The following is a 26,222-nucleotide window of genomic DNA, read 5'->3' on the forward strand; positions in this document are numbered from 1 at the left end:
GATTCTCATATAAATTTATAAAAAGATACTGGCTACTTCGATTAACCTACTTCGACCTGGTAAACAATCGATGTGGCACGTGGAATATGCAAAAGTGCATACGCGAAGCTATCGCGCAATCGATGCTTTCGTCATCGTAAGCCTGACAATAAAATCGCTACTGTAAGCGAATGGAAGCGATTCTTCTCAACGAATGAGAGCGATTCTTCTGAGTGAATGGCTGGTCGCGATGAGGAGCAACAAACATATTAACAATATCGTGTCCGCTGACTATCGAAGGCGGTTCGATGCGTTCGTACTCGCTTTGCAGCACTGATATACAAGCCAGACCTGGTATAGGAACTACTACTCGTCGGTAATTACCCGTCATAAATCGTGTTGTTCACCGAGGTCGCTCCCTCGAGTAACAAGGCGGCCAACTTTGAAGACGACGCAAGAGGAATTAAACTTGGCTACCTTTAGGTGACCATCATTCTGTTGGTAGAAATTACGTGAAAGAAGAAGCTCTACGGCTATATGTATATATATGTATATATATATATATATATATATATATATATATAAAATCGCGTATTAAATCTTTCGGTAGCCGTATTATTACCATACAAATCGATGATTATCAAGCTATTACCGGTCATTTTCATCGAGATGGCTGTATCGAAGCACGAAGAGCATATCGAGAAAAGACTATTTTCTCGAAATGAAAGGAGCGGGATATATAACGGGAAAGCGTTTCAACGGCGTGGCGTTTCGGCGTCGCGCAATTACGGCCTGTTAATGGCGCGGCGTTATGGCGTCACACGGTTTCGCAGAGCGCGTACAGCCGGTTATGAACGAAAAGTGCGAAGGCACCAAAGTTACAAGAGGATAAAAGGATGCATGCTTCAAGCTTTTACGAACGAACGCGAGTGAAGTGCGAAAAGAGATAGGGATACGATGGATGGACAGAGGAACAAGGGAAAAAGAGCAGGGAGGGGAGGGGAGGGAGAGAGGAGGAGGAGGAGGAGGAGGAGGAGGAGGAGGAGGAGGAGGAGGAGGAGGAGGAGGAGGAGGAGGAGGAGGAGGAGGAGGAGGAGGAGGAGGAGGAGGAGGAGGAGGAGGAGGAGGAGGAGGAGGAGGAGGAGGAGGCGGCGGAGGAGAAGAGCTCCGAGAGAACATACGCATTATCTAAATGCGCGACACTCTATGCGCTCCATGCAACCGCTTCGTCTCTATGCATCGAGCTACCGTACTCCCTTTCTCTTTCTTCTTTGCTCGTGTCTCTCTTATAGTCATCTCCACTATTCCCGTCCCTTCTCTTTTCCGATCTCTTCTTTCTCTCTCTCTCTTTTGTTCGCTAAGTGTCGCGTATTCCGAGTGCTGTCCAACTGTCAAGTGGGCAATCTTCGGCTCCTCGGTATTCGGCCTCGACGAGCAGGCGGAGGCGGCGACGGCGACTAGAGAACTTTCGGAGTAGAACGTTTTTAAACAAAAGGGATAAAACTTGATGCGAAGGACATTAGATATCCGATGATATCCCGACGTAAACCGTAAAGGTTTACGAGAGAAATCGCAACAATAAGACTCGTAGTTATAAGTGCGATCAACATCCCTCGAGTGCGCGGAAAGAATAAGATGGATCAATTCAATTTAATGCCTCGGTATGATTCAATCGCGTTTGTTCGGCTGTTCTGTTTCAAAGTTTCTCACTCTACTGGTTGTTTATAAAAAGAGAACTAATTCTGCGGTTAATTAATTTTTAATTTTAATTGACTCGGTAGTTTAAAGTGCGTGACCGACGGAGATTTAATTTTCAAAAGGCACGCCACCTGTCGTTCGACACCTGTCTATGTTTGAGCTGCCAGATTTTCGATAATAATCCTTTAAATTTTAGCCAATATTTTGCTGAAATTAGACATTTTCGTGGAAGAAGACTATTAGTTTGTATAGAGCGCAGGTGCATATAATTAATCGATATATCGTGACGTTTAAAAATTATCCATCGTGCTTAGCGCGTCACTGTCGATTTGCATCGCCATCGACATCTGCTACGATCTATTAGATCGTACGTTCGCCATAAATAATATGTAAATATAATGTATGATAATAGAAAATTTACGAGAATAGGAAATAAATGAGATTAGCGAACTTTTAGTGAATACCTAGTTGAATATTACTCGATGCTCGAATAACAGTTTGTCATTTATCAAAATACTGTTCGATATTACGCTGGAACGTGAAAGTCTTATTCCAACATTCCAACATTTCTCTTTTATTAACATTATACAACTACAGTAATATCAAAAAATAAAAAATAATGAACAAAACATTTAAATGAATTGCCTCTAATTAGATAGAAAATAATACGGCAAATGAAACTCGAGTTATGAATCGATATTAATGACGTTTATGCTGCAGAATGGACGTTGTTAAATATGCATTCATTTGTGCATCCTGTTAGCACACACGCCGTGCTTCTTTCTGGTACTTTTAATTTTCCGACGAGGCGGCCGAGGCACTGATTGCCCCTTTTGGCCGAGTCATAATTAACGTAGAGATATTCGATGCTTTCGGTGGCAGATCAACGATGGTGCAGGAGGTGTCGAAATCGACGGAGATACGATATACGACATTGCAGCTGCGAGCTGCAACTGGTCAAGAGCCTGGCCCGCGAGGCAGAATATCATCGGCGAATTCGACGAACGATCGCTCGTAAATTACTATACCGGCGGCTTCACGGTACACACGCGCGCGCGCGCGCGCGCACGGTTCGTACCGAAAAACGCAAACTACGAATTCCTGAGGTGCATCAGCAACATAGTCAGAGTCCCGGTCGTTTTTCTTTTTTTTTTCCTCTCTCTCTTTTCTTCCCTCTTTTTCCCCTCATTTTTTCTCTCTCGAACGGAGGAGGCTCGTTGTCGGGCGAAGAAAGTCGGAACATCGTCGACGATCCTACGGCATCGGAATTCCGAGACTATGGGTGGGAATTCATAAAATTTTCGTTCGACGTTTAACGATGACGCGCGCGCGTCGCCGTTTTTCGTGCGCGTAAAATATAGGCAAGCCTCACCACACACGACCTCTTCTCTTCAATCCTCCATCTTTAATATCCCTGCCTGGATTTTAAGCGATTTTACATTCGAGTCCTTAGGGTCATATCTTCGGCGGGTCCCAACCGCATCGGTTGTATCACGAAGAATAAAGTCAACGTCTGTGATACACAAGATTGATACATATCGGTGAAACTTGGAATTGAAGCGTCGCATTTGAGGCTAAATATGCGGCAAGAAAATGCGAATCAAATAGGTGAAAAGGAGTAAGGAGTGTGAAGACCGAGTGCAAGCGAGAAAACGGCAAGAAGAGCAAAGAAGGCGAGAGAAAGAGTACTACAGATATAGAGAAACAGAGAGACAGAGAGAGAAAGAGAGGGAGAGAGAATGACACACACGGCGGTGGCTGGTTAGGGGAATGCAAATAACAGGAGGCGCCGATGTTTTCGAGCCGGCTAGTAAGCCTAGGGAGGGGAGTCTGAGCGTGTGTTTCACCGATGGTTAGCGTCAAATATTTGGTGCGTGCGCGAGGTATGGCAACGCCGCGTGCGTATTCTGAAAGAGAGGGAGGAAGAGAGAGAGAGAGAGAGAGAGAGAGAGAGAGAGAGAGAGAGATTCTCCTCCTTCTCCTCCTTTTTGGTGTTCCACCACCATCAGCATCTTCCCCGCCGTCAGCAACGTCACCACCACCACCACCACCACCACCATCACCACCACCATCACCACTACCACCATCACCACCACCACCACCACCACCACCACCACCACCACCACCACCACCACCACCACCACCACCACCACCACCACCACCACCACCACCACCACCACCACCACCATCACCACCACCATCATCAGCACCGCCACTACCATCACCACCACCACCATCACCACCACCACCACCACCTTCACCATCGCCACCACCACCACCACCACTGGTCGCCACCTCATGCCTCCACTACCTTTTCCTCCTCTTCATCGTCCAACAACGTCGACGACGACGACGATGACGACGACGACGACGATGACGACGACGACGACGACGAAAACGACGACGATACGCGCAACGCGCGATAACGTCACGCGCTCATGAAAACTAATTAATTAGTTACTTTTCTAGCGCCGGCGCTAACCAACAGCGTCGAGAAATATAGAGAAAGAGAAGGCGCCAGTGTACGGGATAACTTCCGTGACCGGAGCTTGAGATAGACTGGAGACGGCTTTGCGGACGAGCGAGCCGCGTTGCTATGACTCGGTTAACGAGCAAGCTTTCAGGAAGGTTTAACGAACTGTTCCAAGTTTGGCAGAGAGGCCGCGAGAAGAGAGCGAACGATCGTCTGAGCGTCGCGTGAGATTCGTTTTAGAATAAAATATTATTCGTAAACGCGCATTCCGGTCATCCGAATAAGATTTATTTGGTCGTTACTGATTTTCCAAAAGAAGCGAATAAAAACGTTTGTGAAAAAAGAAAACGGTTTCATAAATATCGTCCGACTGATGTCATTAAATTTATTAAGGGCTTGATTAAGTTTCGATCGCGATCAAATTGTTGCAAATATCGATTTACCGCACTATTATGTACGTGGATGCGCGCGTGCAAAAGAAAACGTTCTTTTTTTTTTTTTTTCATTGACAGATGTTTGAGAGCATATTAAGGAATAATGTTGAAACGTCGGGAATTCTCGCATTTATGTAGGCTAAGCCCCCGTAAAAAGTCCCACCGCCAAGCGTTGCGTACTTCTTTGTAGCCGTGAACTCTTTTAGGACTCAGCCCCTCCTTAGACAATTTGTCGGTCGCCTCCATAAGCGGACGCGCGGTAAGCCCGCTGGCGTAGTCGACTCGTTTCCTGTCGTTAACGCATTAAAGGTTCACAGACGGGGAGAATACCTTTTGTCGTCGCGGATTAGGAGCATCCCATTGATTTCGCGGGAACCAACTTGATTTCGATCTACTCCCCATCATTTCCGCCGCGGGAATCTCGGCTATAATCGTTGAATTTATTATCGCTATCAATAAAACAATAAAATGCAACATGTATTACTAATAAAAGTATGTGATGAAAAACATGTGACTGAGAAAGATATATATTTATATAAAAATATATATTTTGAAAATAGTTACGCAATGCGTAGGTTTTTCGTTTTCGAGTCGCCCATTTCAATGAGCTAATGGCGGATTGCATGTGCGGCGGGCAACTGGCAAAAATAAAAAGAAAAACATGAGCAAGGAAGCGCAGCGTGAAGAGACCGGGGCATCAGTAATACGAACAAATTGCAAGAAACACCGAGGCCATTAAAGGAGCGAAAGCGGCAAAAATGCGAACAAGCGCTTCTTCTTTTCTGCGTGTAACTTCTCTCGTGATGAGTTTTTCTTTTACAATCCTATTTATCGTTTCCGCTTCATTTCGCTAATAGTATATATATAATAAAAAATAAACATAAACATAAACATAAATACGTTCACATATAAAATAAAGATAAAAAAATATTTATCTCAAATTACGATTACGTAAAATTAACGAAATCATCGCGCACCAATGGAGGAACGTTTACGCTTTGTAAACGAAATAAAATAAAAAGCGCGGAGACTGAGGGACCGTCCTAAGACCTGCTACGCGCAAATTGTAATATGAGATAGGTCGTGGAGCAGTGTAATAGTATACCTCGGTAAATTCGAGCCTTACCCATAATACGTCTCGATTTTGTTATTGATTTTCATATTAACAAGAGATTTTACAAAAACACGATTATATGATAAATAATTTCCGGTGAAGTTTGTGCAAATTAAAAAAAAAAAAAAAAAATATCATTTTACAATCATGTGAGAATTCTCGAAATGTATATCGTCGCTACATTTGTATATAACTGCGAATATACTTGTAATTCTCCTTGACGAGTTGTCCTTGGTTTTGAGGATGCAATAAACACCGCGGGTAGATTTATCATTCGATGTATTAGCGAGGCGAGAGAGATAAGGTCCGAAACGAGAGCTCTCGGTCGATATAAATCTCGGGTCTCATTACGAATACGTATATAATGCATCTCGCGCTTATCGATATTGATTTATTCGTAACTCGCCTCTTCGTTTTAACGTCTCGTTAATCTTCCCACTCTGATTACCGCCCGGTCGTGACTCGCCACAGCCAAGATTGGCCGTTCTTTGGCCACTCTCCCGACCGACTCCCGCTCTGTTGAGGAGGCGCTGTTGCCCTCCTACACGGAGCAGCTCGCCTTAAATCACCACCGTCCGATAATTGAGGGGGTCCTTGCGCCGCAACGGCACCTCGTTCCGGGCGCACCCCGCGAAATTGGGAGAACGAGCCGTGAGCCGCGCCCTTGTCCCGCCCTCCGTGCGTCGGCGCCGAGCTTCCGTGATGCCGTCGACATCGGATCATCCTCGATTACCGAGGACCGCGACCAAGTTTTCACGTGAGGAGCAAGCGCGTCACGGATCTCGAGAAGCTTCGCGATATATATTGAGAAAAGTGAATTTCGAAATGAAGAAAAAGGCGATTGCGATTCTGACGATAATTTATTAAATATTATTTCGTTTGCACATCCTTTGGAAAAACTTTATATTATTTCTGACATTTAAAAGTATAAGATCGAAAAGAAAGAAAACTTTGATTCTTCCATGTTACATAACATTAAAATATACATATATGTATATATATATATATATATTTTTTTTTAATATCATATAAAAAAGTAGAGAGAGAGAGAGAGAGAGAGAGAGAGAGAGAGAGAGAGAGAGAGACATATATAGCATATGTTTCTAGACGAAACATTTTCACGTAGCGAAAAATTAGCATTCCCAGGTATATAAGATGATACTTGACTCAAAGAGTACTACGGCGCGAGTAATTCTAGGTAAGATTTTCTCGCTTGTCAGACGGCAGTGAATTAACCAACGCGTGCAACGTGTAAGCGATTATCTCGCCAACAGCCAGCGAGCCTGGAAGCCATCCGGATAACAGGCCAACCGAGGCGTATCCGTTTAGCTTCTCTCGCTTATGTAAATGGCGATGGTCTACATGCGATATTCGTTAAAACCAATCATTTTTAATTTATTATCAGCGAAAATAAAAATACGCTGTAGTTATAATCATTTTTGCAAAGGCTCATATTTATATTTATTTAATTATTTCATTTGACTCTTGCTTTCAACATTCCTTTGATACTAATTTTACCATTTGTATGCTTGTTTAAAAAACGGAATTTTTTTCATCAATGTACAACGAATTAAAAATAAAATATAACATTATCTGCGTACAAAAGAATTTTCATAACACAAATTTGCTATAATATATTGTGCAGTTATAAATAACATGAAAAAATTTTAAAATTGTCCAAATATCGCTATCGAATGTGACATACTGTGACGACCTGTGACACTACTGTGACATAATTACTAGTAACATTAACAATATCGCTTATCTCATATGTAGCCGGAAATAATTGCACAAATAATAGCGGACGACGATAAAAAGTCAGACACCCAAACGCCATAACTATTATTAAGCGAGATTAATCCATATTAGCATGATAATGTAAAGCTGTTTTGCGTTAAATTCGACTTGATATATAGGGTGTTCTCTCCAGTAATTAATCGTCGTAATTAAACATCGAGCTAAATTCACGAAGAAAATATCGCCGTTTTATTCATTTACATATAGTCATCACTCCAAGCCACAACAAATAAAAAGTTATATCGATACTAAGTTGACAGTTCGTTGAACTAATTGTAAGATAACGATTGCCATTTTCATGATGAGCTATACGTCCTGGATAAAAAATACATATGTATAAATATGTATAAATAGTAATTGGCAGAATCCTGTAACAAAGACGTCCTGACGTAGTTTACATTACGAAATATAAACGAAACTGCTCGCGAGCTGTCAATCAATTGAGAAAGGAATAAACGAGATGCGAGACGCCACGTGATATGCACGTGTCAATCGAACAGGTGAATGAATAGAAACGATAGAAATCTTATATTTCCAATCAAATTACAATTTGTCGTAACATTTCATAATTATCAATTATTAAAAAAATTTGAGAAATGTGTTTCATCTTCTTGAAAAACTCCCTATATTGCACCGACCAGGACTCAGATTGCTTTTAGCAGTTTTAGAGACTACTTTTATTGTCTTCGAGCGTATGAATCTGAAAAACAACATTCGAAACCTGCCAACCGGTCCAGACTTTATCGAATGAATAAACTAGCGTCAAAATCAGATTCATTCGAGGCCCAGGAACTAGGGATGGGCGATCTTGAATCGATCTTTCGAAGAATCGATTCTTTTGTATTCGATTCTCGATTTTTTAGATCGATCTTACAGCTTCGATTAATCCAGTGAATCGATTCTTGAAGTCAAAAATAGATCCTATAAAAAATGTAAGATTCTACACGCATTGGTTGACTTTTCGTGTATAGCATTTATACAAATTTATTTGAATAGCTTTAAGTTTTAATATATTTATTGATTGTAGGCATATCGACAACAATAGAATATTATATTCAGATTTTATTTTTATTTTAGTAGCAGAATGGATAACTTATAATTAAGACAATGTTTGATGACCTCTTTGTCTTTGGTAACGGTACTATCTTATGTCGCAAATCTTAATGATATATACAAAGTATCACTTTATATACATTTTTAAAACTATCTTTTTATATATATATATATATATATATATATATATATACACGAAGTGGTTTGAAAAGTCCGTGCAAAAATAAAAATTACTTAATTTTTCGGAATAAACATTTTTTATTTTTTAATGTAGTCTCCTTTTAGGGTTATACACTTCGTCCAATGCTGTTCCAGTTTGTTGATCCCTTCCGAATAATATGATTGGTCCAACTGTACAAAATAAGCATTCGTTCCGCAATCACCTCTTCGTTTGAATGAAATCTTCTTCCCGCTAGCCATTTCTTCGCATTGGGAAATAAGTAGTAGTCCGAGGGAGCCAAATTTGGAGAATAGGGGGGATGTGGAACGAGTTGGAACCGTAACTCCATCAATTTTGCGGCCACAACTCCGGAGAAGTGAGCTGGTGCGTTGTCGTGATGGAAAAGGACAATCTTGTGGTTCAATCGTGGACTTTTCTTGTAGCTCGATTTTCAAACGGTCCAATAACGATGAATAATATTCACAGTAATAGTTTTATCCTTTTCCATATAATCAATGAATATTATTCCTTACGAATCCCAAAGATAGTCGCCATAATCTTCCCGGCAGAAGAAAATGGTCTTCGTCTTCTTTAGTGCAGATTCTCCCCTGGTAACCCATTGTTTGGACTGTTCTTTGGTCTCAAGCGTGTAGTGGTATATCCATGTTTCGTCCACAGTGACGAAACGACGCCTAAAGTCCTGTAGATTCCGTTAGAACAGCTGCAAACATTCCTTGGAATACTTCACACGATTTCGTTTTTGGTCAATCGCGGCACCCATCTTGCAGATAATTTTTTCATATCCAAATGTTGATGCAAAATATTATGTATCCGTTCACTCGAGATGCCCACTAACAATCTCACGCACCTTGATTCTTCTGATCATTCATTATCATATCATGGATTTAATCAAGATTTCTGGAGTAGTAGCCTCAACAGGGCGTCCAAAACGTTCAGCGTCACTTGTGCTCACTGGCCACTCCGAAACGTTTGAAACCATTTATAAACTGTTCTAATCGAAGGAGCAAATTCATCATAATGTTTATCAAGCCCTTTTTTTTAGTCTCCTTTCAGCCTTTCATAAAGTAATGCTTGATCAACACATGAAATTCATCTATTTTTTAGAAACTCGACTTCCTCGTTTCAGATGAACGCCAAATACAGAGAAATAGATCAATCTGACTGAAACTTGGTGTGTATTCTTTCAAGAGATGCTATTAACTGAATATAACCTCGATATACACCAGTGGTGCTATCTTTCTGACTTTGCACGGACTTTTCAAACCGTCCAATATATATATATATATATATATATATTTATCAAAAATAAGCAATAAATATATATTAACGAACAAATATTGATGTTTTGTATTCGTACAAAAATATTGTCATTATGTTGTCATTATAAAAAAAGTGTACTCATTTCAAATAATATACTATGTAGGCTGCGTTTCGATACTCACTGCCAGTACTGAAAACACGTAGTTCAAATCACGTATATTATAGACGTATATTTTCAGTACTGGCAGGTGAATTTCGAAACACAGCCTTTGTAAAATTAGATAAAAAGATCGATCTTTGATGGATCGATTTTTAAGTGTCCGATCTAAATCGATCCAAAAAATCGATACTTTTAAAAAAAGTCGCCCATCCCTATCAGGAACCGTGTGTAGAGACACGAAAGGGCATTTCGCCCGCGCGCGCAGTAGTGAAAGGGAACAGACGAGAGAGATCGAGAGAAACCCCGAGAGAGAGAGAGAGAGAGAGAGAGAGAAGGGGGAGGGGAGCAAGAGGACCTGTTCGCCAAGGGCTATAATAACAACTAACGCGAGGTTGCGTTAAACGCCGCATTAGTCACATCCGATAATGATAAAGCAGCGCCAGGAAGTTCGCCGAGTGCAGATATATACAGACCACCGTGCACGCGCGTGTGCCGCGTGACGACATGTCTATAAACCATGTAAATGAAACGAGCATCGAAAATCATATAGCACTATGGGAAGATTACTACCTCTTCGCATTCTTTTTTATAAAAAAAATTTCTATTTTATTCTTATAAGTTAATTTTCCTAACGAGTTATTTTTTTTTTTTTCCTAATAATATTTGGACGCTAATACCTGATCGTTACGATTCTTTAAATGCACGCGCATATATTACTCTGATGATTTTACGCGTGTATTTTCGATAAAAATAAAAATATCGACATCGAATTTTTGCGCGTTTTTCGGGTGCGTTCTTTCGTTCCCGCATCCCGGGATTTCGATAAAAATTACGGGCGTCACGAGCTCGGTAAAAATCCAACCGTCCCTGGTTGGCGAGTTGGCGTGCTAATCGACAAAGAGGCGACTGTGTTGTAGCACGAGCCTCGGTTAACCATGAAGGGCTTAACGGTCTCGTCGAGGCGAAGCGATTTAAAGCGGTGGCCGTTCAGCATCGTGCCATATGACGTAGCCGCCACGCTCGCAATGATAACAATGATAGCATTGTCTTGTCGCCAAGTTGTCGACGATAGAATGCGCTTGACAAGAAAGCATTTTACGCAAGTAAAGAAGCTTCCGTGCGATCCAAAGATTAGTTTAATTTTTGTAAAACTTGTTAAAAAAAATTAGAAAATTACAAAAAAACAAGATTTAAAATCTTAGCAAAACCCTTGTGAGGAAAAGATAACCGTTAGAAGGATAACAGTTATCACACAGTGTATAAGAATAAGACATACGCGATAAAAAATTATCTAGTACAACTTAATAATTTACGCTCGTAATACAACTTATCGATCTGTTATTTTAAAAATTCAAATAATTTTTTTTTTAGAATAAACGTAAATTTTATTTTTTTTTATATTTGATCTAAAATGTAACTGACTGATATGTTTATTTTCGTAATGTATAACGCGTATCGTAAAACACGTGGTTTTCTTACCGTTATTCGCAGGAGACTCAAACATGCGACGTTGCGTTATCCCTTGAAACGCAATCGCAAATTTATTGAATATCTATTTAAATTATTTTAATTATATTGAATATAATTAATTTCTTTTAATAATGTCACTATGCAGCATTAGTGATGCGACATCATTATACACGTATCGTTTATACATGTATCATTTAAAGAGAATGTAAAAAGATACTTTAGATAATACAGTGATAAAAATGCAGCCATGAGTTATTATTGTTTACATGCGATTATGAACTGTGAGTACTTCGAGACAATGCCAAGTAACTCTTATCGTTGGTTATATATTCGAGTGTTTTGAACGATGATAGTGTTGTTTTTTTCTTCTTGGGAGGACACTATCGACGATTTCGGCTGAATTCGACTTAATCGATTACATTTCGAGCGTATGAAATAATAGCCAATACTTTCTTTGTAACGGCAAAATAAATCTTGTTTGGGCGGTATAATGACTTTGTAGTTGTGTGACAAGTAGCGAAATTTAAGGTGAGCGATCAGAGAGAGCGAAATATGAGATCGTCAAGTTGCAACGTGACACGACGCGTCGCGGCGCGACGTGGTAATTATGTAACTCGCCCACGGCAATTACCAAAGTTTTAATTGCCGTAAGCTGCGAGCGGCCCCGCAATAATGTCATTATTCTCGGCCACTCGCGTGGCCGCCTCAACCGCGAGTGGACAAACGAGAGAGAAAGAAAAAATAGAGGGGGGGGGGGAGGAGGGAGGAGGACAAGGAGGAATAACGCACCGCCCTTGTCGAGATCGGTTTCGTTCATTTCTCCAACGCGCAGGACTTCCTTTTTGTCAAAAAAAATCGAGAATTTATGGCGAAATTTATTTGTAGTACACAAACAAGTCCGAATAACGAAGGTAACGTTTTAATTCTTACGAACTTTGAATCATAGGCTTTCCTATCGCGTTACGTCTCGTTACGTCTCGATGCAACTTAAAGGATTAAAACGCTCTCTCTTTCTCCGAGGATTTACTACGAGTATCTATTACGACGATGATGCAGAGAGCAGGTGCGAAGTTTTGCGAAGCCTTCTCTGACCTGGGCGATTCGCCCTTAATGGGCACTCTCTCACTATTATCTACGCCCCAAAAAGCCTCAGCTCTCTCTCTCTCTCTCTCTCACTCACTCTCTTCCTGCACTTGGACAGAGGAGAGATGGGCGCTATAGTGCTTCTGAGTATCAGAGACTAATAGCGACCATATCAGCTGCCCAACTGGGCGCCTCGGAAACCGGTGCACCCGCCACGGCGGTGGCACTCATACCATGCCGTGTGCATATCGAATCGCCATCGATATCGCTGTTGAATTTCAGCGGCTCTTATCTATGTCAAAAAGCTCTTCGTCGCTCGCGCCTTACTCGCCTCGCTCGCATGAATAAATTAGCACGTACATGTGACCAGGCGAACTATTCTCTATCGCTGCGAAAAGTTTCCTCGCACCGGTGAATTAATCCTCGGAGCGCTACGCTGCGATACGTTGAATTTCAAAAATGAAATTTACGCCTCGTAACGCTGACGCACACGTTTTAGAGTTATTCGTTATTTGTAATTGATACTTTAAATGTATAATAAAATTAGAGGAAGAAAAAGAGAAAGGGAGAATAAGTGAGTGACTGTGAGAGAAAGAGAGGGAGAGAAAGAGTGAGAATCAACCCGAAGAAATAAATTATCGATATTAAAGGGACAAGACGTGGATGGCGTTCGAGTGTGAATTTCGCGAGAATCGGCGTCACACATAATCGGCGAGCACACAACGTGCGAGCAGGTAGAAACAGTCACTTGTAAAGGTGGGTAAAGCAGCAGCCTGAGTCACGCAAACTCCACGCGAAACCCACCCAAGGGTCTTTCAGGCCTCCCTCTCTCGACGACTTGCCGACTGTCATTAATTAGAGACGCCCAGCCCGTCATCTTCGTGTGACACGAAGGCCGCGCGATGATATCGGATATATTTTACCTTGCTAATGCATCCTCGCTAAATTCCTCGTTATTCGTGGCCCTTAATTAAACCAGTCGCGCTACGCGCGCGACTTGTCTAGTCTTAAACGAGAATTGACTTAATCTTGTATTTCTTGTTATTAGCCCGTGGCATGCAACAGAGATTAGGAAGCATGTCGACTGGGTAGAATATGATTGCGCGTTAATATTCTCAGTCAACATTTTTCATTTTAAAAAATGCAGACTAAGGCTGCTTATTGATAAACGACCACGTGTGAGCGCGAATAGCAACGATTTATAATACGTTCTTGCCCTACAAATTTTATCGCCTCGCCATAAAATTAATAATTTACAATTAAAAAAGAAGCATTTCAAAATTTAACGGTATTTTAAACTACTTATTTTAAAGCGTCGCGTGTATCTGCATGTGCGAAGACCACGCGGCAATCACATTTACATAAAGATCGATAGTTGAATCACTGATTAACGCACGCGCACGGTTTTCGCAAACTGACGAGCTTTGCGGAGTTGACGCACGAGATCGAATGACGGGCGCAACCCGAAGAAATTAGTATTGCACCGTGCGTCAACGATAAATATTAAACAGACGATAAAAGCCGCGCGCACGGACAAAGGGCATAATGAAGCGGCGGGAAACGCGCGGGCAGCTAAACAATAACGGCGAGGAGATCAGCGGGGAAAAGGGTCAGCGATGGCCAATTGCGGTAAACAATAAGAAGCGACGAATTGTAATGCACTTTTTTTTCAGCTTTCGGTCAACCGCAGGAGTGGCCTAGCGTGACGTCACGTTTTTTTTTTTTTTTTCCCCGAGCCGTTCATAATAGCGCAGCTTACCGGCTATTACCGCGACTGGCACGCCCCTCTCATCGTTCACCACCACGGTAATACACAACTCCTCTTTCTCTCTGTACCTCTCTCTTCTCCTTCCTCTCTTTCCTCTCTTTCACTTCGGCTACACCTTGCCGCATGTAAAATGTGATCCTCTTTCGTTGCCACGCGAGAGTCGTTGTAACTTATCGAGATTAATGTGATCTCTCGAATATTTCCCCTTTATACGTAATATATGTATATATTAACGGATAATTACTTTAACGTACAAATATCAACACATTTATAAGAGTTAACGTAGCTGGTCTCGTTAGTAGGCACTTTAAGAGATGATTCTGATTTTCTCAACTTATGAATTGTCGGGACTTGGAAGATAAGATACAATATTTTCCTTTTATTTGTCAGATTATGAAAATTTGCGCAACGAGAAAAGGAATTAATTCTAGAGAAGAACCGTGACGAATTTGTGGCTGTGTAAATGTTTAAAGCCACCGAGCAGAATATTTTAATTGACAGATCGTCTCTCTTACAAAAGACAAGGCAAACTCACGCAATTTTGCGTGGAGCACGCGTTGGAATATCTGTACACTTGGTAAAAGCAAAAAGTTGGTCGATTTCGTTGTTTTATTATTTCAATCTCTAAGAGGAAAGATCTCTCTCTCTCTCTCTCTCTCTCTCTCTCTCTCTCTCTCTCTCTTTTCTCGCTCTTCTTTCTTGCTTTCTGCACGCGTTATTATTTCAGCGCTGACAATTGTGCACTATCGCTTTTTCACGACACATAACACCGGTGGAATTACTGATGCTCGACGAAATAACGAGCAACCCCTGAGAAGAGGCGAGAGAGCGACAGCACGCGAAACCATTACGAAGGAACGAACCATCGCGATCGCGTCATCATATTAATGCGAATGAAAAATATAAGACGATTACAAAAAAAAAAAAATCGAGTGTAAAAACGAATATTCGATGAGAAACATATTATTGATGTTAAATCAACGCATCGTTTAGAATATTGATAAATTTTTATAAAAATTTCCCAAAATATCGTTCATTAAAAACTTGGTATTCACTCTGAAAGAATAATAAATCTGTTCCTGATTATTGTATCTAACAAAATTTTAATAAACTATTTACGTACATTTCTCATTATTCATTTAATAACTAATGGGGGATTTATCGAAATACTACATTTTCTGATTAGGTTTTTCTGATGGTATAGTAATTTGTATCATCAGATTATAATGATTTAATGCCATAAACGTTAATTTCATTCCATTCGGAATCTCGTGGGAGCGGCGCGTGGGGACGTAGATAAATAGAGATAGACAGATGAGCGAAACGCATCGGCGTTACTAACCGGGCGATAAATTCCCTCGAAACGTAATCCGCGGTGAGACACAAGGCTCTCTACTTTACGGTACCTACCTCTCAAGGTGAATGATGCAAATGCCACTGCGGTCGACGGTCTTTCCATCGGCGCGCGAGAGCTCATTGTATCCGTTCACTTCTAGATAATCTATTACAACAAACGACAATCGTTCTCTTCGATTCTCACGATTTTAGCGGCAATCTTTCGTTCCGTATCGAGAAATAGTAGTTTAACATTTTTTAGTATTTTTATTATACTATACTCGTGGTAGGTCGGTCCTCCTCGGTCCTAACCAATTATCACAATGAACACAAATCTGCAATTAATTCCCCTTTAATACTACTGTAATAGCTGATGCGCGTTTGCAACAATATATCAGTGGCAGCATTAGAGAGAGAATTAATTTGAGCTACGAACGAGCCTCGAAAATGACGGTGGCTTAGGCTTCGGGAGCGGAAACCATAAAATCGTCCCGCCTTTGCAAACGGAAAGACCACCCGCATACTCGCCAGCACGGAGACCCACTTAACGCTGGATGAGTAACGTCTCGAAATTGTAGCACCTTGAGCAACCGGGGAGAAATAAATGTAAAGAATGCTGATATATGCCTGAAAGATCTCGAGGTTTGAACTATTTTAGAAATATTTCTTTTTTCAATTCGTCGAATTCGTGAGAAAAAAGATTATTCGGAATAATAATCTCAGGCTACGTAAATTCTCATTAATTCTCTCGTCTCGTCTAGATTTTCGATACGAACGACGAAACGTTCGCTCAAACGTTTGCTCGGCTGAATGATGTTTGCTCGCGATGTCGAAAGGAAGAATCGCGACGAATGCGGCGAGTATAATAAATCGCACCTAACGCAGCGAGCGAGTCGCATTAGCACCGCCTTTCTAACTAATGAGACAACCTCGTGCCGCACGAGATAATAATGAACACGTCCATTTCCATTTACTCACCGCACGTGCACGTAGAGAGTCCGATCCGGCCCGAAATTAACGTTCGGCGAGGTGCGCCCGATTCTCGGACGCAATTTTCCTACCTTTGCGGGCTACGATCGATCATACGATATCGGACAGATGGACGGACAGACGGGATTTTGATGTCACTCGACAATGACAACTATTGTCGAGACCGTGACAGGCTCTTAACTCCAAAAACTTGAAATTACATCTCTCTTTTTATCGCCTAGACTCTGATAAAACAACAAAGCGCGATTTCCTATTTATATCTGCAATGCAGTGCTTAAATTTGTTCAAATCTACGCAAATTATTCAAAACTTTAAACGATATTTATTTTACACACATATATATATATATATATATATATATATATATATATATATATATCTGTGTTTCTACCATATTTCTTTTTATATGTATCATTTCGACACGATGTTGACTTTATTTCTCAATTTTGTCAATTTTAGAGTTAAAACTAAACTCTATCCTCGAGTCGCTTCTGCGCTCGAAACAGCGACATGCGCTTGAAATGGGCTATCGGGAGTTTGCACCGTAATAACGGAGGTCGAGAATCGTTTCCATCGCAAAATGGCCACGAGGGAGAGCACGGCGAAGACGCGAAGGGAGGCAGAGCAATAGGGGAATTCGCGCAGGCAACAACCCCCTTCTTCTTACTGCGAAAGAGTTGCGCGTTTCCATCGTTGCGCGAGGCCGTCCCGGCTCCCTTTTTTTGCTCGCCTTCCTCTCCCTCCGGATGAAAAAGTGAACGAGAGCAGAGCTCGTTTTGTTTCCGAAGCGGCGGTATCGACGGTCTCGGACTGCAATTTAAAGGAGGCAAAATGCCAAAGCACCCGCGTAAAACCTGAGACTCCTCTCCCTCCTCCCCCTCTCTTCTCATCTGTTGCCATGCTTTTTTTTCATTTCACCCCCGTAAAAATTGCGCTTTACGATTTCTGAAAACTGTCCGATCTTGTGCAGAGCACTCCCGAGGCAGTTATCTTCCACGAGTCCCAGACGAACCGTGACGAGACCTTTCGAAGGAGAGACATTATTGCACCCTCGTTGAAAGTGGAGTCCAACAAATAAGAGAGAGGATCGCTCGTGAATCCGCGCACCAACTTGAAGTTAGGGAAAGTATCGGTTCCGTCATATTCGAACAATCAACATTCCATGAAATGTTTCTTTATTACCTTTAATGTTTTCCAAGATATTCGTCACAGATCATTTCAATCGGGAGCACCAGTATATATACGAGTAGACTTTCTTAAATTTTACAAAATTCTTTATGATCGTTTTATTTTTTATTGTTTAATTTTTTTTAAAATTTCAATGTTGTTATGATTTATTGTGATTAAAGATGCGACGACATATCCGGGAAAGACAAGAAAATCATCTTATCATTGATTACAAATTTGAAATTTTCTATTTCAAAGGAAGCATCGTTCGTATTTTTACTCTTTTGAAAAGGAGACGGAGAATCCCGCCACCTCACTTCGAGAGGTCTGAAACCGTACACGCTATAAACTTCCTGTGCCGTATCGCTTAAAATAGTCGTGCCAGTCGGAATAAGAAAAAGTTACGAGAGAGTTGGTTCATTTTCATAATCGAACTAAAGGGTTCTCGTCAAACGAGTCAAATTCTGCTTCAATCACGGCGCCGATATCTCACGAAGATTTTTTTTTAAATATATTTTACGCTTTAAGTATTTTTTAAATCTCTCTGTCTCTTTCTTTCAAAAAAAAAAAGGAGTCAGAAAAATCGAATTCGATCGAGGGAATACTTGACAACCAAAAAATACCCGGAGACGTCTGCGATTCGATTCGTTCACGATTCACGCTTCGTTATTGGCATTAAATCACGAACAACACTCCGGGGATCCGCAGGCGATACCGACTTCTGCAAACAGGTTTGCCTTCGCTCGCAGCTTTATTTTCTTAGCGAGGTCGATGAGAGTAGATTGAATTTTCTACCAAAACAAGGGTGTGTGTGTGTGTGTGTGTGTGTGTGTGCGCGCACGCGCGCGCGCGCGCACACACACACACACACACACACACACACAAATTTTCTTTTCAAATGTTTATGTCATGTCATGCTCGTAATATTTGTCGTCATTTCCTGCTTTAAAACATGCTTTAAAACTTGATTAGAATAATCGTTTTATAATTATTAAAATTTATATTATAATTATATTAGCATATAATATATTCTTTCAATTATATATATATATATTAGAAAAAGTATTTAATGAATAAATGAAAGATTAAAAGAGAGAGAATGATAGCCAACGGGTGATGAGTTGTCCGCAGAGTTTAGCTTAAGTGGTTATCACGCGGCAACAAGTCTCGTAGACTGTACGAACGTGACCCACTTGATCCCACTGCCTATAATGTGTCGTAACGGTAGTGATCGCGCCTGTCGATAGCTCGGCCACGATCGATTAATAAATATACGCATCTCGGCGCAGTTAGACGCCAATGGACGCGGTAGCCGCCACCGAAGCCGCATTACAAAAGTGTGCATACCCCGTGTCGCGATGGAAACCTAGAATTATGGTCGACATTGTCCCAGTTTCTACGATCAAGAGACGCGAGATCCTCTTCTCCGATGCAATAACGCGCTACCTACGCACGACGTGTCTTGAATGTTTTCCATAGGACAGTCTCGAGAAAAAAAAAAACGAGACAAAAGGTCATTGGTAACGTTTCACCGCTAAAGCGTGTATCTGACTCGATTTCGTTTAACGCATGATGATTTATGATTTTTTTTTGAAAAACCTAAGGGAAAAATAAGATTCTGTAATGAAAGATGAGCGGAATCAAATGGGTGAAATGAAACAAATACAAATTCGCATCTCGATAGTTAGACGATATGTATATCGAAATACATATTCCTTGCCATTAATTCATGGCATTAATTCGTTCTAGTTTAACGCGCTTGAGGCTTTCAACGGTTTTAGCATCCTCGCACATGACACAGCGGTGTTTATAACGCTAGAAAACAATGATGGCGCGCCCGCTGGTCGCTTTGAAGTTCGTAATGGGCTAGAGTGGATTTGCAATAAATTAGTGTGTATGCGTGTCGGCGAGATACGACGTATCGGTAGCCAGTAGCGGTAGCCAGGTGTTCGATATTAATTTTCGATCCCTTGATGTATCGGCACGTGGAATTATTAATTGGCAAATGTTAAAGGCGCGACGTGTTACCATTGCGGGATTGAAGAGAATTTACTTGTCGGTACGATGACGAATGGACAATCGTCGAGCGATAAGCGGCAGCGCGATGAGGTTGTCGAGAAAAATCGCGACATTCGCGTCCCGTCGGCAAAATTAAAACTCGCACGCATTACATGCACAAAGAGCTTATAAATATTCTGTAACGATACCCTGGCACCGGATTGATTCCCCAATTAAATGTAAATGAGCGACGGGGGTAAACTAGTGGAACGAGTTTTATAATATCCCGGCAGCCTAGAGGGGTGGGAGGAGCTCGTGAAATCCTACCTAAGTAGATAGCACGAGCGCGGCCAATAAATTAATTATTCACCCAATAACCGAGCTGCAGCAGCTCGTGTCCCTCTTTCAAGATTGCCAGCCTTCCTCTCGCTTATATACGTTATTTATGATTCTACCCGATATTCATTTTCGCTCATTTGTCCCTTTGGAACTGCCTCATCAGTGGATCAAATTTTAATATTTAATATTTTAAATATTCATCTTTGGAATTTCGAAAACACAAAATATTTATCGTTAACAATTTATCAAATAATTCTCGTTACTCTCTTCTTATTTTCTATTTCTGGCACATATATATATATATATATATATATCTTCCTTTACACATCTTTCTTTACGCAGTAATTCCTTCATGTAGATCACTCGTTTTTTTCATCTCTATATCACCGAGAAAAGGCGTATCATTCACGATATATTTCACAGAGATTATTCGAGCAGAATTTGACAATGATCTGTTTGTGAAGACGTATAACTGGCATAGCAAGAAAAGTCACCGAGACACCGATGGCGACTCTTCTTTGAACAAGCATTCCCGACCACGGCGATCGCAAACATTCCCGCTTCCGTTTTCAGGATGGTTAGTTCTGGGCATTCTTCGGTGTTCACGGTCTACCCTGGTATTTATTCTGGCTCATTTGTCCCGCAGGAACCGCCGCGTCATCGAAGGGAAACCCAGAGAGATCCTTTTTTTTGGATTTGTACGCACAGTGTAGTCCCCTCAGAGCTTTACGGGGGTCTCAGGTGTTAACTATAAACGAGTAGTGATTTTGACTCCAATGCGATCTCTTAAATTTTTATACTTGTATTTGTTTAGTAAATTTGACAAAGAGAAAAAATTTTTTAAAAATATGCAACAAAAAATTTTGGAAAACAATTATCGTCTTTTGTTCCGGAATTATTAAAATTACCTACAAATACAAATATAAAAATCAGTCAAATGTATTATTGCTTTTTTATCAATAACAACTTAATGAAAATTGCACTTTATAAATAAGATCTACTCTATGAAATATTTTATCTTTTTATCTCAGAACAAGTACAAGCTCTATACTATCAAATTATGTTTTGTCAACGAGTTTAATCAAATGTCAATTTGCAACAGAAACGTATCATAAAATTGAATAAACAATTGAGTAAAAAAATAAACGTACATCATGATGAAAGATTCGTTAATAGAAACATTAGAGTATCGTTAATAGTGACATTTATTCGTTGGTAATGTTAAACTCTAATCATTCTAATTAAAATATTCGAAATTGTACAAAAATCACCTAGAATTTGTATGTCACTGTCACCGTTGTCAAATGTCAGGATTCTTAAAATCGGGTCTTTTCTCGGCATTAATGCATTCGCTGGATAATTCAAACACAACGCGATGCGATGTAAGATAAACACGTGTCTCGTTATGCGGAAAGCATATAAATTTTATCGCATTAGCAATCTCGTTGTCGCGTGTCGCTGCAATTATTAATGCGTAATAAGAGAAAAGACATATATCCAAGCAAACGAATTTGGTGACAACAACTTTGTCCGCAATCGCAAAATCGCTTTAGCTATTTAAAACTTGTAACAAAAGATGCAAAATATCTCATTTAAATGCACTCTTGTTTTCATGCATTTTGCAATTACAATTTTCTTGCTTTTGCAAGACATATAATTAATAATTTCTATATATATATATATATATATATATATATATATATATATATATACTTTTAATAATATTAATAACTACAAAAAAAAAATAATTAAAAGCATTTTTATTTTAAAATGCTTTTATTTATTTGTATCAGATAAATTTGTCTACTTGTATGCCTAATTTTGTATGCCTTTCTCTGTCAAAGCCGAACATTTTTGCGGGACAGAGTGAACAATTTAGATGGAACAATCTTCCGCTTAATCTCGATCTGCGAATCCTTTCGCAGTTTTTCCCACGTTGAGCAAATAGGCAGGAAAACAATTAGTGGAGTTCTCGAGACAAGAACGAGGTAGCGTAATGGAGACGACGTATCGCATAGCCATCTTGGCATTAACGGTCTATATGGTATTATCCGCCCTGTAAAAGGACAATCCTCCGCCGTAAGAGAAATGGAGATTTAGAGAATACAAAAAATACGTTCGAATACGAATGCTAACGTACGGAATGTTAATGGCATTTCCGCACCTGATAAATCCTGCGATTGTCAAAAAGCCTCTTTAAACGCGCTTCGTAAATTCGAATTCTTCGCGAAATTCGCGCGGGAACTTTGTCTCATCTTGATATTGTGCCAGAATATTCCAAGAATTCCGGAATAAAGGCCCCGTTGTGACGAAAAAGGCTCTTCTCTTTCTTCCGCCACGAAGCAACCGAATAATTAATCACACTTCACGCCATTCTCCACGAGTGCGACTAAGAAAGATCGTAAGAAACGCGTTGGACGTCCGTGCGTCTGGTACATTCATTCCGATCCGAAGGAGAGGACTCTCGAATTTACGCTGTCTCATCAATCTCCGTCTCGCCGCCAAGCGATAGCGCGACGCGCGGCGTAAAATCGCCCGATCGGATGCGACCCGGTGTGATCGGATGCGATGCGATGCGATGCGATGCGATGCGATGCGATGCGATGCGATGCGATGCGATGCGATGTGACGCGTGACATCGCGTTTTCTCTCTTTCTCTCTTTCTCGGTTTGGATCGAGCTACCTGATATGGGGAAGGAAAAGCAACGGACTCTCTTCCCACGAGTTAGACGACGGTACTTGATTGGCAAACAATTAGCGACCATCGTGTCGAGAAGGGGACGAAGAGGATGAGACGACGATGACGACGACGACGACGACGAGGACCGAACGCGAAATAAGTATGTATCACGCAAGCATCTTTGACCGATGTCACGCATTCTCCTTACAATCCTCTCTTATCTCTCTCTTTTTCCACCTTCTTGGCAAGTTACTCGTTCGTCAATATCTCTACAATGAGAACAATACTGTACTTCTTCCGCCGGAGCAAATAGACAAAGGGCATTCCTAGGACAAAGCCATCGTCACCATCATCGCTGTCGTTAAAGCGAGATTTTAGAGAATCCTATGCTACGCTAAAACGCTCTATATACATAAATCGCGAGCATTTTCTTCTATATCTGTACTCTATATTATTCTCATTGATATCTGAAGATTCAAACGCGTGCCAGTATCGTATGCTCCGACATATATCATAAAAAAATAAGAAAAGACATGGTAAAGTGTGCAAAACATTCTACAGTTCGTCAACAATTAAAAAATAAAGCAAGTATCATGAATTGCTCGTGAAAGAACAAAATGATAAAGAAGATAATACGCGAGAATATAATTCCTATACCGGTTGCCGTTTAATAGCAAATGGAGGGCATAATGGGAGAGGAGAAACAGCAAGCGCGCGGAATAGCTCTGACTACGTCGCCGCGTGCATTATATTGTTTTGAATTAAACACGCGATCCGAGAGCTGCGCGTTTTAATATAAGGGTTTTGAATTTCACGTGTGCGCACTTCCATCGAGACCCCCCCAACCTTCGCTGGAGCCTCTCGTTCTCCTTCCGCTTCTCTCCCTCCCACGGCACCACCTCTTCTCACTCTTTTCTACCTTCTATTTCCAAAACTACGCCCCGTTACGCCCGTTATTTTCGGGAACCTCGTCGAATCGTGTTCTTTTTAATTGGTGGAAACGCGTTTCGTTGCGCACGAACGTATGGACTCGTGTATTTTTTTACTCCTTCTCTGTATACCCCTCTTCTCGATAGTCGAACAGCTTTTTCTACGGCGTTTTTCGACATTCGCGCAAATTCCAGTAACATCGTTCCTTTGTCACAGCAGTAACCAGGATGGAAGGATGTAACACGTCGGCAGGATGTAACACGACTCTACTATCCGAGTCAATGTCGTCACGAGTCGGATGTACAAGAGATAGAAAAAGCACTCGGCACAGTGCCGCGTTGTATCGAAAACTCGCGAATGATCGTCGATTAAATTCCGCCGTTAACGGCGAACCGATCGTTCGTTAAATAGGATCGCGATCAATTATTCCCCGGTTGTATTATCGAGATCTGTTCCGCGAGAACAGGTGTTTTACCCGGCCGGTTACCCAATTTCTATTTCTCGCGCGATTTCTTATCGCGAAAGCCCCGCTTTCGAAAACCAAAACGATTATCCGATATATGATTCTTCAATGCGAAAGGCGTTGTCCCCGCTTTTAAAACTTGTTTGTATTCCACAAAGTGCGACAACCAAGTGTACGCGGGCCGTTTAGCAAGTCGTTTTCACGACGAGTCGCAATCGGCGAGGATCACATTCGCACGCGAGAAACGTGGGGCACGGTCGTCTTTAAGGCTACTTAATAGTCCCACGAAACGGTCGATTCTCTTGGTCGACAACTCGCGACGAAGCGCGCGCGCGCGCGCGCGCGCGCGCACGTGGTCGAGATGGAAAGAGCGCGCGTGTGTCCCGGCATTCCTGTGAAATGCGCTTAAACCGCCGCGACGAATCGTTAACGAATCGGGCTTTTAATCGCCGTGTATTGCCGTGGTGGCACCTCCGAGTAACGAACGAGCAGACGAACCCGGAATAATTATTACGCTTTTCTCACCTGAGGAGGTCAAGTGAGATTGGCGGCGATATTCGGCTGGCGAGCGCGTCTTGACACGCACCGCACTACTTTGAACTTTGTAAAAGAAATTTCTCTGGAAATTAAAAACGCCACTCTGCCGCATTTGTGATCATTACGGATATTAATGGTTTCGCAACAAAGTTTGAATTATAATTGATTATTAAAGCGTTATGTTTCAAGTAAGTACCGATTCGAGGTACCATTACATGTTGCGTGACTTTTGAAACGAGCAAATAGATAAATAATTGCAAACCCCCCCGCGCAATACGTTAAAATCTAGTTAGCGTATCTAACGATTCGGAAGTGCTGTTTGCCGTGAGATTCCAGACGAGACTCGGACTTCGCGCCCCGTATCCGCGTCGATGCAGAGGTAAGCGTACGAGAGAGAGTTCGCCGAGACACGCTCGTTGTCGGAAATAACGACATAATGACATGGTAGAGGATGAGTGCCCCAGGTAGGTAAATCCAAGAGCAGGCACGGAGCGACCAGAGAAAGAGAGAAAGAGAAGAAGAAATGGAGAAGGAAGGAAGAGAGAGAGAGAGAGAGAGAAGGCCAGACCGGGATGTATCCGTGCGAGCGAGAGGAGAAGGAGGAACGAGAGGAGGTGGAATCATCGGCGTGTCTCGGCAGCATCCCTGACCATCGCCGGTGGTTCATCATCTCCGAGGAGTTGAAGAGGCCTTAATAGGCTCTCCCGCTAGAGTCTGGACCACGTCCACCCTTTTACCTCACGTCTCGACCTGATTTCGCGCGCGATTCTCGCCGCCGGACTGTCAGCCGCGATTCGACCGGATTTATTAATCAGAGTACTACGCCTCCCCAATTTGCATAATAAAATAAAAGATGCGATTGTATATAAAGTTGTTATATAAAGTCGAGAATTGAGTCGATACAAACTCTAATCGATTCTAATAAATGACGATATATAGATCTTATATTTCCGCATGTCTCTATATATAGAATTAAAGATGAGACGATTAGAAGCTTAACAAAAAAAAAAGTTGACATTGATATCATGTTTGTTAAAATTGCAAACGTCGCGTTCGTTAGATGAGTTAGTATCAATGACGCGTTTTCCAAGAAACGTACAATTATTTTCACTCGTTACGATCGGTCAACGGGAATGAAGAGAGAGAGAGAGAGAGAGAGAGAGAGAGAGAGAGAGAGAGAGAGGACGTATCCTCTGTATGCATGCCAATTGCGATATTCCGTCATTTCTCTAATTATTGACCTTCGATAAACGCGTGGACCACGCGCAATCGCAATAACTTTATTTAATAGCGCTTTATCGCGTTAACGACCG

General features: G+C 41.4%; 1 protein-coding gene across 7 annotated transcripts in view; it reads right to left on the minus strand.

The window, feature by feature from the left end:
• The window catches only part of LOC105424401 (protein pangolin, isoforms A/H/I/S), a 139,411-nt gene that overhangs the window by 87,056 nt on the left and 26,133 nt on the right, over positions 1 to 26,222 (minus strand). The gene's annotated exons all lie outside the window — the stretch shown is intronic.

This window comes from Pogonomyrmex barbatus, unplaced genomic scaffold, assembly GCF_055798465.1.
Source record: "Pogonomyrmex barbatus isolate J1 unplaced genomic scaffold, ASM5579846v1 scaffold1, whole genome shotgun sequence".
NCBI classification, from domain to species: domain Eukaryota; kingdom Metazoa; phylum Arthropoda; class Insecta; order Hymenoptera; family Formicidae; genus Pogonomyrmex; species Pogonomyrmex barbatus.